The sequence below is a fragment of the Palaemon carinicauda genome, chromosome 1, assembly GCF_036898095.1.
Source record: "Palaemon carinicauda isolate YSFRI2023 chromosome 1, ASM3689809v2, whole genome shotgun sequence".
In the NCBI taxonomy this organism is placed as follows: Eukaryota; Metazoa; Arthropoda; class Malacostraca; order Decapoda; family Palaemonidae; genus Palaemon; species Palaemon carinicauda.
In genome coordinates, this window is record NC_090725.1 from 144,248,832 (window position 1) to 144,264,124 (window position 15,293).

The 15,293-nt window shown below is 36.6% G+C and overlaps 1 long non-coding RNA gene across 3 annotated transcripts in view; it reads left to right on the top strand.

Moving 5' to 3' along the window:
* LOC137643336 (uncharacterized) overlaps positions 1-15,293 on the top strand; it is a 123,851-nt gene that overhangs the window by 73,756 nt on the left and 34,802 nt on the right. For 2 of the 3 annotated variants that reach the window (XR_011044928.1, XR_011044927.1), the window contains one exon: positions 12,123-12,330. This is a non-coding gene — a long non-coding RNA (uncharacterized lncRNA). Of the gene's footprint in view, positions 1-6,494; positions 6,517-12,122; positions 12,331-15,293 lie in introns of those variants that run through there. The other variant, XR_011044929.1, reaches the window with a different exon arrangement.

A 15,293-nucleotide genomic window follows, 5' to 3' on the forward strand; every position in this document is an offset into this window, starting at 1 on the left:
TCAGTCTCACCCTCCCGTGACCCACAAGTTTCGTAATTTTCTTCATAAAAGTAAGTCATTCCTCAATAGTCATTATATGTGTTTTGTGACCGGGGTACTTCTGGGCCAGAATAGGTGGGTTTGTTTGGTTTTGTGTCCTTTTTGTACTTTTTATATATTGTGTAATAGTTATATGGAAGAATTATTTAAAATACGTATGGAAATATTTAGCATTTCTACCCCTAGTAACGTCATCGTGTCATTGTTAACTCAGTGTACCATTCGTCATCGTTGGTAGAACCGTGAATCATTGGTAACGTTGCTATGTTATCGTTCTCAGTACAACGTTGAACAAGTGCTTATATTTAAATATTTTAACACAACATATATGTCAACAGTGGTAATATTTAACCATTTTAACAGAAAATATATGTTTTCCTGTAGGAAATATCGTGATTTAACCGGTTTTCACCTTCATTTCATCCGTAATAACATCAACCAATTCGTCAACTTAGTTAGTCGGATTGGTTGATCTGTTTGATTCCGGTTGAAATGGAGGTCAAATTCGGTTAAATCACGTTATTTACTATAGGAAATCATATATTTTCTGTTCGGAATCACACCCTAGATTACCATACTAAAACTTTAGCGTTTTCTTTGATAAGGTTTAATAGAAAACGGTATCTATTTAAGCTGGAGACTATTGTAATTTTTCATCTATATTCAACTAATCTGAAATACTCCACTTACTTTACTTTAAGGGCTGCTTTCCTGATCCTATAAAGCAGTGGACTCCAACAGTCATTTTATCATGTTCGTTCGAAAGCATTCAATATTTCACACTACATATTGCTCGTTTATTGTCAGGGCACCTGCCACCCGCTGAGATACTACTGCTATAGAGTTATGTGGTCCTTTGGCTGGCCAGACAGTATTATATTGGATTCTTCTCTCTTGTTATGATTTTTTCCATTTGATTAAACATACACCGAATAGTCTGAGGGTATTCTTTACATATTCTCCTCTGTCCTCATACACCTGACAACACTGAGATTAATAAAAATTTATAGTTGTATATTCCATCCATGCATTTCAGTTTGTAACAAACTCCACTTACCCTCTTTACGTGTTTTCTCTCTTCAAATCTCCCCACAGAAACAAGTCTATTAAGATATATTCAATACCAGCAAATCCAAATGATTTAAATACCTATTTAAACGCACATAATTGTATCGAGTGTCTTGTGCTTCGTATATCATATATTCGATATCACGGGAATATTTTTAGGTGAGATAATATTAGGCAATTTTTTTACAATCCCATGAAGAAATCTTGAAGCAAATACGTAATTCAATTAATTTCCCTATTATAGATTTTTTTAATCATTTCAAGAAATAAGGTTTTTAGTCACTTTCCGTATACAGAAACTTACGGTCTATCAAATTTCTTATTCTTTTTCTAGATATTAATCTTTGGCCCCGACGTTCAATTAGTTCATTATGCATGTTGCACAAGATTTTTTATAACTCTGACCATCCTTTACATTCAGGTCTCCCTGGACAATTCTATCCTTTTCGTGTAGTGAGAAGTCCGCGGGTGTGGATCTCGCTGTTCATACTATGAAAATAACTTTTGTGGGTGTTTACTAGTGTTGATAGTAGTGAAATCGAGTGTTAAAAGTCAGTGGTTTCTTTTGTATGCGAGGTCTGTGGCGAAAGGCCTGACCCAGCATTTTTGTGTTTGGGATGGGGCTACCTGAAAAGTCATTGAAAAAGGATTCAATATGCGCATCCTTAGAAAACGAAAACGAAAAGAGAAACTTAGTCCCGTGAAAGATCTTGATCTATTTATGACCGAATTGGAAACGGTAATCCAAGGGAAGGAGAGAAAGAAAATTGCAGGAGCTAGCATGCAAGTGAACGTCGCGGATGAAGAATGTGATGACGGAGGCAATCAGGGCAGGTGTGGGCATTGTGAGGTCTATGTTGAACTTGGGATACAATGCAATGAATGCCGAAGATGGATGATACCACGATGAAGAAGATTGCTCAAATTTAAGAGATGGCACAAGTGATATTTTTCAAAGCAGGAACATCATTTATAAATGTCCAAGATCTGTTGAGACTGCAAATCCCAATGGTTCATGGGTCAGGCAATCATGGGTAAACATGACGAAACTAAGCATCAACATGGTAGAGATGAAGGTAAATGTACAACGACAGATGTCTGGTATTATGGATATGATAACTGCTCAATACACCAATGTTTGTCAAGAAATTGTTGAGCTGAAAGAGAAACTTATGGAATACGAGAATTAGAATGTGACCAAAACCACATATGCAGGTATGTTGAAATCAAGAAACACTTTGGTTATAAAATCTACGGAGGAAAATACGAAGGCTTCAGATATCATGAAAACAATCATGACGAAGATAACCACGGATGTTGAACAGGTCAAAACCTCTAAACAAGGCCACTTGGTAGTTAATTTTGCGGATAAAGCTGGGTTAGAAAAGGCTGAAAATTACTTAGAAGAGGTCAAGAATGAAATTAAGGTAGAAATGGACGAAAAGGATCTACTTAAACCGAAGATCAAGGTCTGGAATATTGATGAAAATGGAGATGATATAGTTGCCATTATAAAGGAGAAGGACGAATGGTTGGATGATATGTGGGAAAATGAAGAGTCCTTAAATTGATCAGGAAGTTTAAATCAAGACAAAGCGGTAAATCACATGTCATTATAAAATGTAGTCCACCTATCAGGAAAGTTTTCCGTAAAAGGGACAATAGAGTATATACCACGCTTGGAGGATGCTGCAAAATTTATGATTCTTACAACGTATTTCAGTGTTATAAATGCCAGGAATTTGGCCATACTGCAGATAATTGTATCAAGACTCAGGTATGTGTCAAGTGTAGCCAGGAACACCGAACTACCGATTGTAGTGTAAATACGTTAAAGTATCATAACTGATCAATGAGGAGTTATAATGATACGAATCATAAGACATATGATGAAAACTGTAAAGTATACAAGGAGGAGCTTACCAGGATAAAAAATAGAACCGATCATGGAGTCTAGCCCATTGATTAAGCGTGGTCTGATAAATATTCAATCGGTGGGGAATAAAACCATAAAGATTAGAAATCTTATTAATGAAATGAAATTAGATTTATGCTTATTAACTGAAACTTGGTTGTAAGGAAATATTAGTGATAACTCAAAGATTCAGGAGATGACCCAATGTACTCACGATTTCTACCACGTACCAAGAAAGGATAAAACTGGAGGAGAAGTGGGTGTCTTCGTGACGAAAACCTTCTCTAGGGTTTCTATCATGAATGAAATATTATTTGAAACGTTTGAATAAATCTATTTAAAACTGACAAGAAACAGTAAGGCATTGAATATAATATCATTGCATAGACCACCAGGGAGTAATATGAGGAAATTCATTGAAGAATTTAATATTTTTGTGGGTGTGGCGGACGATATTAAAAATACATAATTTGTTGGAGACTTTAATTGTTGGGTAGATGATGAAAATGATAATAAGGCCAAAGAACTCAAGGAAGTATTTGAGATGTTTAATTCAATAAACAGTGTTTTGGTATCAACGTCAGTAGGTGGTCATACACTCGACTTGGTCATATGTGGGATTCTGACCTAATAAGAAACCTTGAAGTGAACCAGACTTTAAGATCTCAAAAACACAAACTCATCACTTTTGATGTTATTATAACTTGCATCAGAGTATTGAAGAAATGGATCACATATAGAGAACGGGAAAACTTCGATGCTGAAAATTTTATTGAAGCTAGCGTAGCGCAAATGTCTTGTGAGAACATACAATATGAACATATGGTAGATAGAGAATGTGTTGGGTGTTATATCAAAAACTATAAAGACAAATTTGGAAAAATGTATGATACCAAGTGTCCTATAAAGAGCAAACAAATAGTTGTACACGAAAATGTTAGATGGTATAATAGGGAGCTATTAAAGGCAAAAAGACATAGTCGTAAGATGGAAGGTAGATGGAAAAGAGCCAAATCCTCACAATCCAGAATTCTATATAATAAGGCCAGAAATGACTATAACATCTTGTTAGAAAAACAAAAAGAAAATTCTACAACGGCGAAAGTAAAAAAAAAAATAACATGAGGGAGTTTCACAAAAAGCTAGATGATTTGATGGGATTAAAGAAAAAAATATATCTTGCCTGATAATGTCTGTGCAGAGGAATTTGCTATATTCTTTGATCAAATTTATAGAGGTTTCCCATAAAATCACTTAAAAGGACAGTCAGTTATGCCAGTGAAGGAGGGTAAGAAATCAATAAAATTTAAGGGAATAAATATGTGCGACTTGCTAAAGGTTATGAGAGAGATGAAGAATACATATTGTGGAAACGACCCTTTCCCAAACAGTTCAATAAGTGAAGCTCCAAATAAGCAAGTTGTATATAATATTTACCTGAATATAATTAACCTAAGTATATCACAATCTCGTTTTCCTTGCTGTGAAAAAACTGCTTTGATCAAACCAATATACAATGGAAAAGGTGATGTAAACGAAATAAATTCATATAGGCTCATTTCAAATTTATCCTACATGTCGAAGCTTATTGAAAAAATCATAAGTGAGCAATTATGGGCGCATATTGATGAGTTAGAGGTATTCCCGGAAAATCAATCGGCCTACAGAGCTAATCACTCTACAGAAACTACCTTATGCTCAATAATGAACGATATGATAAGTCTCCTTGATGAGGGAAAGTGTGGAATTTTGATTATGTTAGATCTTGGTGCTGCTTTCGATACTGTTGTGCACGAGTACTTATTTGACGACTTAAAGTCCATTGGAGTGACTGAGGAAGCACTGGAATTTTTGCGAAGCTACTTAACGAACAGGAAGACTATTGTAGTAGTTTCTGGGAACCGATCCAATGAGAGGATTCTTATGAAAGGTAGGTGTACCACAGGGTAGTGTTCTGGGCCCTATCTTGTTCAATATATATACTATCGAGCTATGACACATCTTGAAAAAACAAAAAGTGGGCTTTAAACTATATGCAGATGATACTCAGTTCTACCTTTCAATTTCAACAATACAAGATACAAAGAAGAAAATTGATGAGATAATGACTGAAACAAAAACATGGATGCAGAGGAAAAAGCTTAAATTAAATGATGATAAATCAGAATGTATGCTTTTTGGCACAAAGGTGGCTTTGAAGAACTACCAGCTATTTAAAAGTATAAAAATTGGTGACGCTGATGTTAGGATTGTGCCTGTTGTGAAAAATTTTGGTGTACTGATAGATTGTAATTTGTCAATGAAGGATTAAATAGTGAACACAGTGAAAGTGTGTAACTATCACCTGAGAAACATAGCATTTATTAGAAAATATTTAAAAGGGGGCAGTACAAAATTTTTAATGATGAGTCACGTAATATCAAGGCTTGATTATTGCAATTCTCTGTACTATAAATTGCCCAATACACTACTAAGAAAGCTTCAAAATGTGCAAAACGGGGCCCCCCGACTAGACTGATAAAAGGCATTAAACCTCGGAAGATCTACATTGGTTACCTGTTTAGGCTAGAATTGAATTTAAAATTTGTTTGTTGACTCACAAAGCACTTACAAGTGATATGCCTAAATATCTTCGTGATTGCTTGGTCGCCTACTCTCAAGCTACTAGCGCTGCTATAAGAGTTAGACATGCTGATTATCCATATAGACTATTCGAAATTAGTGTGAATCATGCAATAGGAGGAAGAACGTTTTGTTATGCTGCACCGAGACTCTTCAATGACCTTCCACTTGATGTCAAGAATAGCAAAAATGTGGCAGGTTTCAAGAAAAACCTGAAGACTTATCTCTTTGGAAAGTGTCATGATAGTGATCTGAAAACTATTACACCTGAATAAAAATGCTAGCGAATACTGAAAAGATACAGAGCAAAATATTAACTGGAAAGAAATTATTTTCACACACCAAGCCCCGCCTGAAGAGACTCTTAGTCTGATGGAGGGCGAGAAATAAACCAGTATAAGGAAAGTAATACTAGACAGACAGTTAATGCTAAGAGCCAGGCCTTCTCTATCATGCGGCTCAATACTACAGAGTTTTCTAGAAGTTTTATTTCAGCTGTGACCAAGTTGTGGAATGATCTTCCTAATCGGGTAGTTGAATCAGTAGAACTTTAAAAGTTCAAAGTTGCAGCAAATTTTTTATTTTGACCAGGCTGACAGGAGTCTTTTTATAGTTTATATATGACATATCTGATTTGACCTTGTTAATAGTTTATATATGACATATCTGATTTGACGTTGTTACTGTTTTTAGAATGATTTATTGTTAATTTTTTCTCATCATTTTTTTTTTCCCTTATTTCCTTTCCTCACTGAGCTATTTTTCCTTATTGGAGCCCTTGGGCTTATAGCGTCTTGCTACTACTACAGAAAAGCCAAAATTGCGTGCATTGGATATTACGTTTGTTGAAGAACGAAGTCGTCAAATAAGAGGTAATGACAGGTTTGTAAAGGATCCCTTAACACATTGTATAATCTCTCCCTCTCTCTCTCTCTCTCTCTCTCTCTCTCTCTCTCTCTCTCTCTCTCCTATTCTGTTACCTCATCGTAACTTTATCGTTTGTCAATAATTCACTTTCAAGATTTTTAGCCAAGTGTCACAGTCAAGCTAATCATGATATATATCTTTATAATCATTTTCATAAGTTCAAAAATCCAAAATACGATTGTCAATACAGTTCTCGCTCTGATAGGTTGTTGTTATAGGTTAATGAGATGGTTAATTAGAGAGAGAGAGATCTGCTGACTCCAACACTGTAAATGTCCTTTTCATTAGAATTAGGCCTACGTAAAGTGTGGGAATAGTAACCGAACCAAACTAGTTAGTCGCCTAGACAACTCGAGAGAGAGAGAGAGAGAGAGAGAGAGAGAGAGAGACTTGTCGAATTCAACACTGTAAATGTCCTTTTCATTAGAGTTTGGGCTTACCTAAGGTGTGGGATTAGTAACCGAACCAAAGTAGTTGGTCGTCTAGAAAACGAGAGAGAGAGAGAGAGAGAGAGAGAGAGAGAGAGAGAGAGAGATACTCATCGAATTCAACACTGTAAATGTCCTTTTCATTAGAGTTTGGGCTTACCTAAGGTGTGGGATCAATAACCGAACCAAAGTAGTTGGTCGTCTAGAAAACGAGAGAGAGAGAGAGAGAGAGAGAGAGAGAGAGAGAGAGAGAGATACTTATCGAATTCAACACTGTAAATGTCCTTTTCATTAGAGTTTGGGCTTACCTAAGGTGTGGGATTAATAACCGAACCAAAGTAGTTGGTCGTCTAGAAAACGAGAGAGAGAGAGAGAGAGAGAGAGAGAGAGAGAGAGAGACTTATCGAATTCAACACTGTGAATGTCCTTTTCATTAGAGTTTGGGCTTACCTAAGGTGTGGGATTAATAACCGAACCAAAGTAGTTGGTCGTCTAGAAAACGAGAGAGAGAGAGAGAGAGAGAGAGAGAGAGAGAGAGAGAGAGAGATACTTATCGAATTCAACACTGTAAATGTCCTTTTCATTAGAGTTTGGGCTTACCTAAGGTGTGGGATTAATAATCGAACCAAAGTAGTTGGTCGTCTAGAAAACGAGAGAGAGATAGAGAGAGAGAGAGAGAGAGAGAGAGAGAGAGAGAGACTTATCGAATTCAACACTGTGAATGTCCTTTTCATTAGAGTTTGGGTTTACCTAAGGTGTGGGATTAATAACTGAATTAAAGTAGTTGGTCGTCCAGAAAACTCGAGAGAGAGAGAGACCTGACGAATTCAACACTGTAAACGTCCTTTTCATTAAAGTTTAGCAGTAACGAATCATATAAACTGTATCAAGTTTAAGGAGGTAATTTTGCATGCTGACTTGAATTCTAAACCCTTATTTTTAGTGCCGTCTTCAAGGGGTAGTAACTATCCTCCTCTCTCAAATCATTTGCTTCTCCCAAAGGAAAGTACATACTTGGCTAACATATCCTGTACAGCATCACTAAGCTCTCTAACAACATGAACATTGGTCTAAAATAAAGGGTGTCTTTCCCATGCTTGTTTTATTTTGTCTTGAGTTTTCTTTCGTATTTCACATATATATTCCCAAACACTTAGAATTTAATTCGATGTTTTATATAACTTATACTTCCATTTCAACCCATTCATTTGCAATACGTTGTATAAAACTTTTTAAACATGATCTTATTCATTTTATTTATCCTGCAATTTGATACTTAAATTTTTATGGATCTCCCACAAACTCATATCCCAGATACTGTGGGAATACTTAAAACCTTTAGGAATGGCTATTCATTTAATAATAATAATAATAATAATAATAATAATAATAATAATAATAATGGTGATGATGATGATTATTATTATTATTATTATTATTATTATTATTATTATTATTATTATTATTATTATTATTATTATTATTTGATTTCTTAATTTAAAACTTTTATTCGAATTACATTCAATAACTCACCAACCATGTATAATGTAAATATGCAAACTTATGCTATCTTGTGCATGAGGTAAAGAATAACCATGAATTTTCTAGCAATTATAGTGCTCTGCACCTTTTTATTATTATTATTATTATTATTATTATTATTATTATTATTATTATTATTATTATTATTATTATTATGTAATAACCTAGATGTAGTACGATAGAGAGTAAAAGATGCGAGATTGGAAGTATGTTTAGGAATAGAATGATGGATATATTGGCTTGGTTTGAGACAGAGATAAAAGGGAAAGGTGAAGTGATGTTTGGTGAAATGTCTAGTAGAGTGTCTGAGATTGAAATGGGAAGAGCAAGAGAAGTTGTGGCTTTATTGCTGAGTGAATGGATGACATGTAAAGTAATGGAATGGAAGGAGATATCATCTAGGTTAATGTGGGTAAGGGTTAGGTTGGGTAGTCTCTCACCACTCTCCTTTTCACCTGATACGCCATACTTCCCAATGACACCTTCTACCTCTCCAGCGCCCATTCTAGTATTTAAGTCACCCATGACAACTACATAACTTCTTCTATCCAGTCCTTCAACATACCTGGTTAATTCATTCCAGAACTCATTCCGCTCTTCTTCACTTTTCTCACAAAAAGTGAAACTGGTAATTTAGAGGAAGAGTGGAAGTTAGTAAAAGAAAATTTTGTTGGGATTGCAAGTGATGTGTGTGGCAAAAAGTTGTTGGAAGCAGCATGAGGAAGGGCAGTGAATCATGGAATGAAGGAGTGACGGTAGAAGTGGAGGAGAAAAGGAGGGCTTTTGAAGAATGGCTGCAGAGTAATAGTGTAGAGAAGTATGAAAGATATAGAGAGAAAAATGTGGAAGTAAAGCGCAAGGTAAGTGAGGCAAAGAGGGCAGCTGACCTGAGGTGGGGTCAGGGATTGGGTCATTCATATGAAAAGAATAAGAAGTTTTGGAAAGAAGTGAAGGAGTAAGGAAGGCTGGTTCAAGAATTGAAGAGACAGTGAAAGATGGAAATGGAAGGTTGTTAAAAGGAGAGAGGCAAGGAAATGGTTTGCGAAATATTTTGAAAGTTTACTGAATGTTGAGGATAATAGGGAGGCAGATATAATTGCTGTTGCAGGTGTTGAGGTGCCGGTGATGGGAGATGAGAATGAGAGAGAGATTACAAGAGAGGAAGTGAGGAGAGCGCTAGATGTAACGAGAGTAGGAAAAGCATCTGGTATGGATGGTGTGAGAGCTGAGATGTTAAAGGAAGGGGGTTTGACTGTACTTGAATGGTTGGTGAGATTGTTTAATATGTGTTTTGTGCTGTCAATGGTACCAGTAGATTGGGTTTGTGCGTGTATTGTACCACTATATAAGCGTAAGGGAGATGTGCATGAGTGTTATAATTCACAAAGTTTGTTGAGTGTGGTGGGAAAAGCGTATGGTAGAGTACTGATTGATAGGATTAAGGATAAAACAGAATGCAATCTTAGAAGGACAGGGTGGTTTCAGATCAGGTAGGGGTTGTATGAATCAGATTTTTACAGTTCGGCAGATATGCGAGAAATATTAGGCAAAAGGTAAGAAAGTGTATGTTGCGTTTATGGATCTGGAGAAAGCGTATGATAAAGTTGATAGGGAAGCAATGTGGAATGTGATGAGGTTATATGGAGTTGGTGGAAGGTTGTTGCAAGCAGTGAAAAGTATCTTCAAAGGTAGTAAAGCATGTGTTAGGATAGGAAATGAAGTGGGAGATTGGTTTCCGGTGAGAGTGGGGCTGAGAGAGGGATGTGTGATGTCACCGTGGTTGTTTAACTAGTATGTTGATGGAGTGGTGAGAGAGTTGAATGCTCGAGTGCTTGGACGAGGATTGAAACTGGTAGACGAGAATGACCATGAATGGGAGGTAAATCAGTTGTTGTTTGCGGATGATAATGTACTGGTTGCAGACGCGGAAGAGAAGCTTGGCCGATTAGTGACAGAATTTGGAAGGGTGTGTGAGAGAAGGAAGTTGAGAGTTAATGTGGGTAAGAGTAAGGTTATGAAATGTACGTGAAGGGAGGGTGGTGTGAGGTTGAATGCTATGTTGAATGGAGAGTTACTTGAGGAGGTGGATCATTTTATGTACTTGGAGTCTGTTGTTGCAGCAAATGGTGGAGTGGAAGCAGAAGTACGTCAGAGAGTGAATGAAGGGTGCAAAGTGTTGGGGGCAGTTAAGGGAGTAGTAAAAAATAGAGGGTTGGGCATGAATGTAAAGAGAGTTCTGTATGAGAAAGTGATTGTACCAACTGTGATGTATGGATAGGAGTTGTGGGGAATGAAAGTGACTGAGAGACAGAAATTGAATGTGTTTGAGATGAAATGTCTAAGGAGTATGGCTGGTGTATCTCGAGTAGATGGGGTTAGGAACGAAGTAGTGAGGTTGAGAATGGGTGTAAGAAATGAGTTGGCAGCTAGAGTGGATATGAATGTGTTGAGGTGGTTTGGCCATGTTGAGAGAATGGAAAATGGCTGTCTGCTAAAGAAGGTGATGAATGCAAGAGTTGATGGGAGAAGTACAAGAGGAAGGCCAAGGTTTGGGTGGATGGATGGAGTGAAGGAAGCTCTGGGTGATAGGAGGATACATGTGAGAGAGGCAAGAGAGTGTGCTAGAAATAGGAATGAATAGTTCCGGTAAGCTCTGCCGCTTCCTCCGGTGCCTTGGAAGACTGCGGAGGCAGCAGCAGTAAGGGATTCAGCATTATGAAGCTTCATCTGTGTTGGATAATGTGAGAGGGTGGGCAGTGGCACCCCTAGCAGTACAAGCTGAACTCGGTTGAGTCCCTTGTCAGGCTGGGAAGAACGCAGAGAGGAGAGGTCCCCTTTTTTGTTTCATTTGTTTGATGTCGGCGACCCCCCAAATTGGGGGAAGTGCCTTGGTATATGTATGTATTATTATTATTATTATTATTATTATTATTATTATTATTATTATTATTATTTACTGCTAAGCTACAACCCTAGTTGGAAAAACAGGATGCCATAAGCCCTAGGGTTCCAACAGGGAAAGAAGCCTAGTGAAGAAAGGAAACAAGGAAAAATAAAATGTTTTAAGAAAGGTATTATTAGAATAGCTATTTACGATATAAACTATAAAAACTTTAACAAAACAACAGGAAGAGAAATGAGATAGAATATTGTGCCTGAGTGTACCCTCAAGCAAGAGAACTCTAACCCAAGACAGTGGAAGACCACGGTACAGATGCTATGGCACTACCCAAAACTAGAGAGCAATGGTTTAATTTTGGAGTTTCTTTCTCTTAGAAGAGCCGCTGTAACCAAAGAGGACATGAACCTGGCTGTTGTAGTAGTATTAATTAAGTTGAGTAAATCGAAATAATAACTTTGAAAGTATTTTCTTTTTTAAAATGAGTATCTTAATGTATTTGTTTTCCATTTTTTTTTATTTTCAATAATCATTTAGTTACTGATGCTGTAACAAAGTATCTCTCTCTCTCTCTCTCTCTCTCTCTCTCTCTCTCTCTCTCTCTCTCTCAATACTATACATGTTATTCTGAATGTAATGATAGATGAAATTACTTGAATATTAATTCATTCCTTTTTTTCAGAGGTTGAACACACTCGCCAAGAAGATGAAATTCTTTTGGGCCGTATCTCAAATGCCCTTTTAAAGACCACTAGACTGCAGGAAGAGAATCATGATCATCATCATGCAGGTGCCATATCCCATGGAGGTCGGCTATCATGGCACGCCATTCGTCTCTTTCCGGCTCTCTGAAGCAACCGAGCTGCAGACATATGCTGTGGTAATTACAGGTAAGTGGTTAACTAAATAAGATATACTTTTGACTGTGTAAGAACGTTAGGAGTCGAACACTCCTGCTTTTCAGGTTATTGAAGTATTATTCAATCATTGAATAGTTTTTACTATACTAAACTTCATCATGTTTGGTTAAATTCTTCCTGCTAGTCGTACATATTTTGCCCCGTGTCTATAGACTAAGTGCAGGCTTTATTGCCGTATTCTGTGCTATTTCTATTAGTAGGATAAAATAATTTCTTGCATAAAAAATGCTATTCCAACTTCATTCAGGCTTTTCTCTCTCTTCTCACGTTTTCACAACCCTTCAATTGGTACTTCCAACAACATCCACATGGCTACTTAGATTGACTAACTTCATGCAAATTTTTAGCCATTTTTCTCACTTTATAACTACCTTCTCAAGAAGTACCTCCCACAACATCCACATGGTTACTTACGAACTTACTTAGGTTGATTAAGTTTATCCATATTTCTACCATTTTTCTCACTTTATAACTGCCCTCTCAAGAAGTACCTCCCACAACATCAACATGGCCACTTACATAGGCTAATTAGCTTCATCCAAATTTTTGTCATTTTTCTCAATTTATAATTGCCCTGTCAAGTACCTCGCACAACATCAACATGGCCACTTATATCTATTTTCAATGTTATCTCCATTCCACTTTTCCACTTTTTAGACAATATAGTTAGATCTCCTTTTAATCATACTGTTTACACTAGGTCCAATAGGTCTCACTTTCTGTACTGCAATATATCTTCAACCTTATATTGATGATCATCATATGATCGATGGCTGATTTCCACACTTCTCTCTTTAATTAAGATTTAGGGTAAAATAGAATCACTACCTTAATTGTTCTTTTCAAGTAACCTCTGTCTTTGTAATGTCCTACTGATTACATACCTTGGTACTTCGCTACATACCTTCTCAAGATTTAGAACAATGTGGTATAACTCTCTCTCTCTCTCTCTCTCTCTCTCTCTCTCTCTCTCTCTCTCTCTCTTATAACAGACTGTTTTTAGTATCAAAACTTCTTGCAATAAGTAATACTGGTGATAATGAATTTAAGATTTTCTAAATCTTCCAGCACCTACCAATATTTTTACAGCCTACCCAAGCAATCCTATTTTTCTTATACTCTTGTTTTACCTCTCTAGGTTTTATAAACTTCTTTATGAGGCTTTCAATGTTCTGGTAAACCTATATATCCCTAGTTTATTGCAATATATAGCATGTAATGGATGATCCTACTAGTGTTGCACTAATATAAATGATTTTGAAAGCCCATTTACACATGTAATGTTCTCGAAATATTTCTGCATCATACTAGTATCCTACAGTCATTTTCATCAGAAGGTTGGGATGTGAAAACCTACCTCAATTGTTAGTGTTGTTTTTTCGTCAAATTTTCGCCATTTTTTATTTTCCCTCATTCTTATTCTTCGACTAAAGCTTTTCCTGCTATGAAGGGTTGCTATTTCTTGAAAGTCGTTTACAATTTCTTCTATCTCCGATGTCCTTCACTGTGAGATCCTTCTCCTCCATATACGCTGTTACATACTCCATCCACTTTCTCTTTGGTCTCCCCCTCCTTCTCCTACCTGGAACATCCATCTCCACCAACCTCCTCTTAACATACTCCTGGTCTCTCCTCATTATGTGCCCAAAACCAGTGGAGTCTTTTATTGGATTTTTTTTTTACATCTTTGTAACCTTAGTTGTTCCCCTTGCCAATTCATTTGTAACCCTATCCAGTCATGATCCCAGCCATCCATTTGTCTGCTCTCCTGAATATTATCTCTTCCCTCTATTGTATTGAGATTTTTTAATCCATTCCTTTCAACTCCTTTTCTTGCCTTTCCATCTGCCTTAGAGCTTCCAGCTGCTTTTTTCTGAGAGACAAAGATTCTTAACAGAACTGAAAATCTCTCTTCCTCTCTCCTATTGCCATATTGATACGCTGTGCAGTTGCTGATGCCACAATTACATATTCTTCCTCTTCTGTTGTTTTTTCTTAAGATTTTTTTTTTTTTTTTTACCAGTTCTATTAATTGTTTTACCAATCCCTGGCACCGTCAGTGTATTTCCCGGTGGTAACTAGTCGCTACTGAAGTGTCCCTAATGGGGTATATTTTATATTTGTTTGCTTTTCTCCATTTCACATTTTTTCCCTCTTGCTGACCGATCTTTTAGATTTTACTTTATGATGCACAGAAGGGTTTTCCTTCAGTTGCACCATAGCAATGAGTGGCCTTCGTGGTTTCAGCCTTTTGCCATATAGCTCTAATATACAAAAGTTGTTCCTTTTCTCCCTCAGTCTTCTTGAATTTGGCGAGTATACTGAGGACACAGACATCACCTCTCACTAGGCCACTTCAGTTTTCTCTACTCTTTTTATTTAATGTCTCCTTGAGTTAAAGTTTTTTTTTCTTTTCTAAGAACTACATTTTAGTACAACTGGGATTTTTACTCTCCTCTCCTCCCAAGTTTTCTAATACATTTTGATCATTGGAAGTTTAATATTCTAGTGAGACCATCTGCTACATTGATGTTAAGTATTGGATTCACCCCCACACATCAGTGTAAACCACTTCAATGACAACGTTTTCCTTTGCTTCCCTATCAGTCACCATGAATTTAGGTTATCTGATAAATCAGTTCTCATGTGATGGCTTTTATGCATTCTTTTACCGAAGTTAATAAAATGGTAAACTGAAAGAGATCAGGGTTGACTCTTGATAGAAACTAACTTGTATCTTGAATACATCTGATACGACTGTCACTGTCTTCAGTTTAGATCATGTTTTATATTACAGTTACGTTAATATCTCTATTACTCATCCACGTAACCTCTGCCTTCTGCAAAGCCAATTTCATAGTTCCCTCTGAAGACCTACTGATTATGCTACCACTTATTTGTTCATTTATGTAAGGTATCAGTGTTTCTCATTA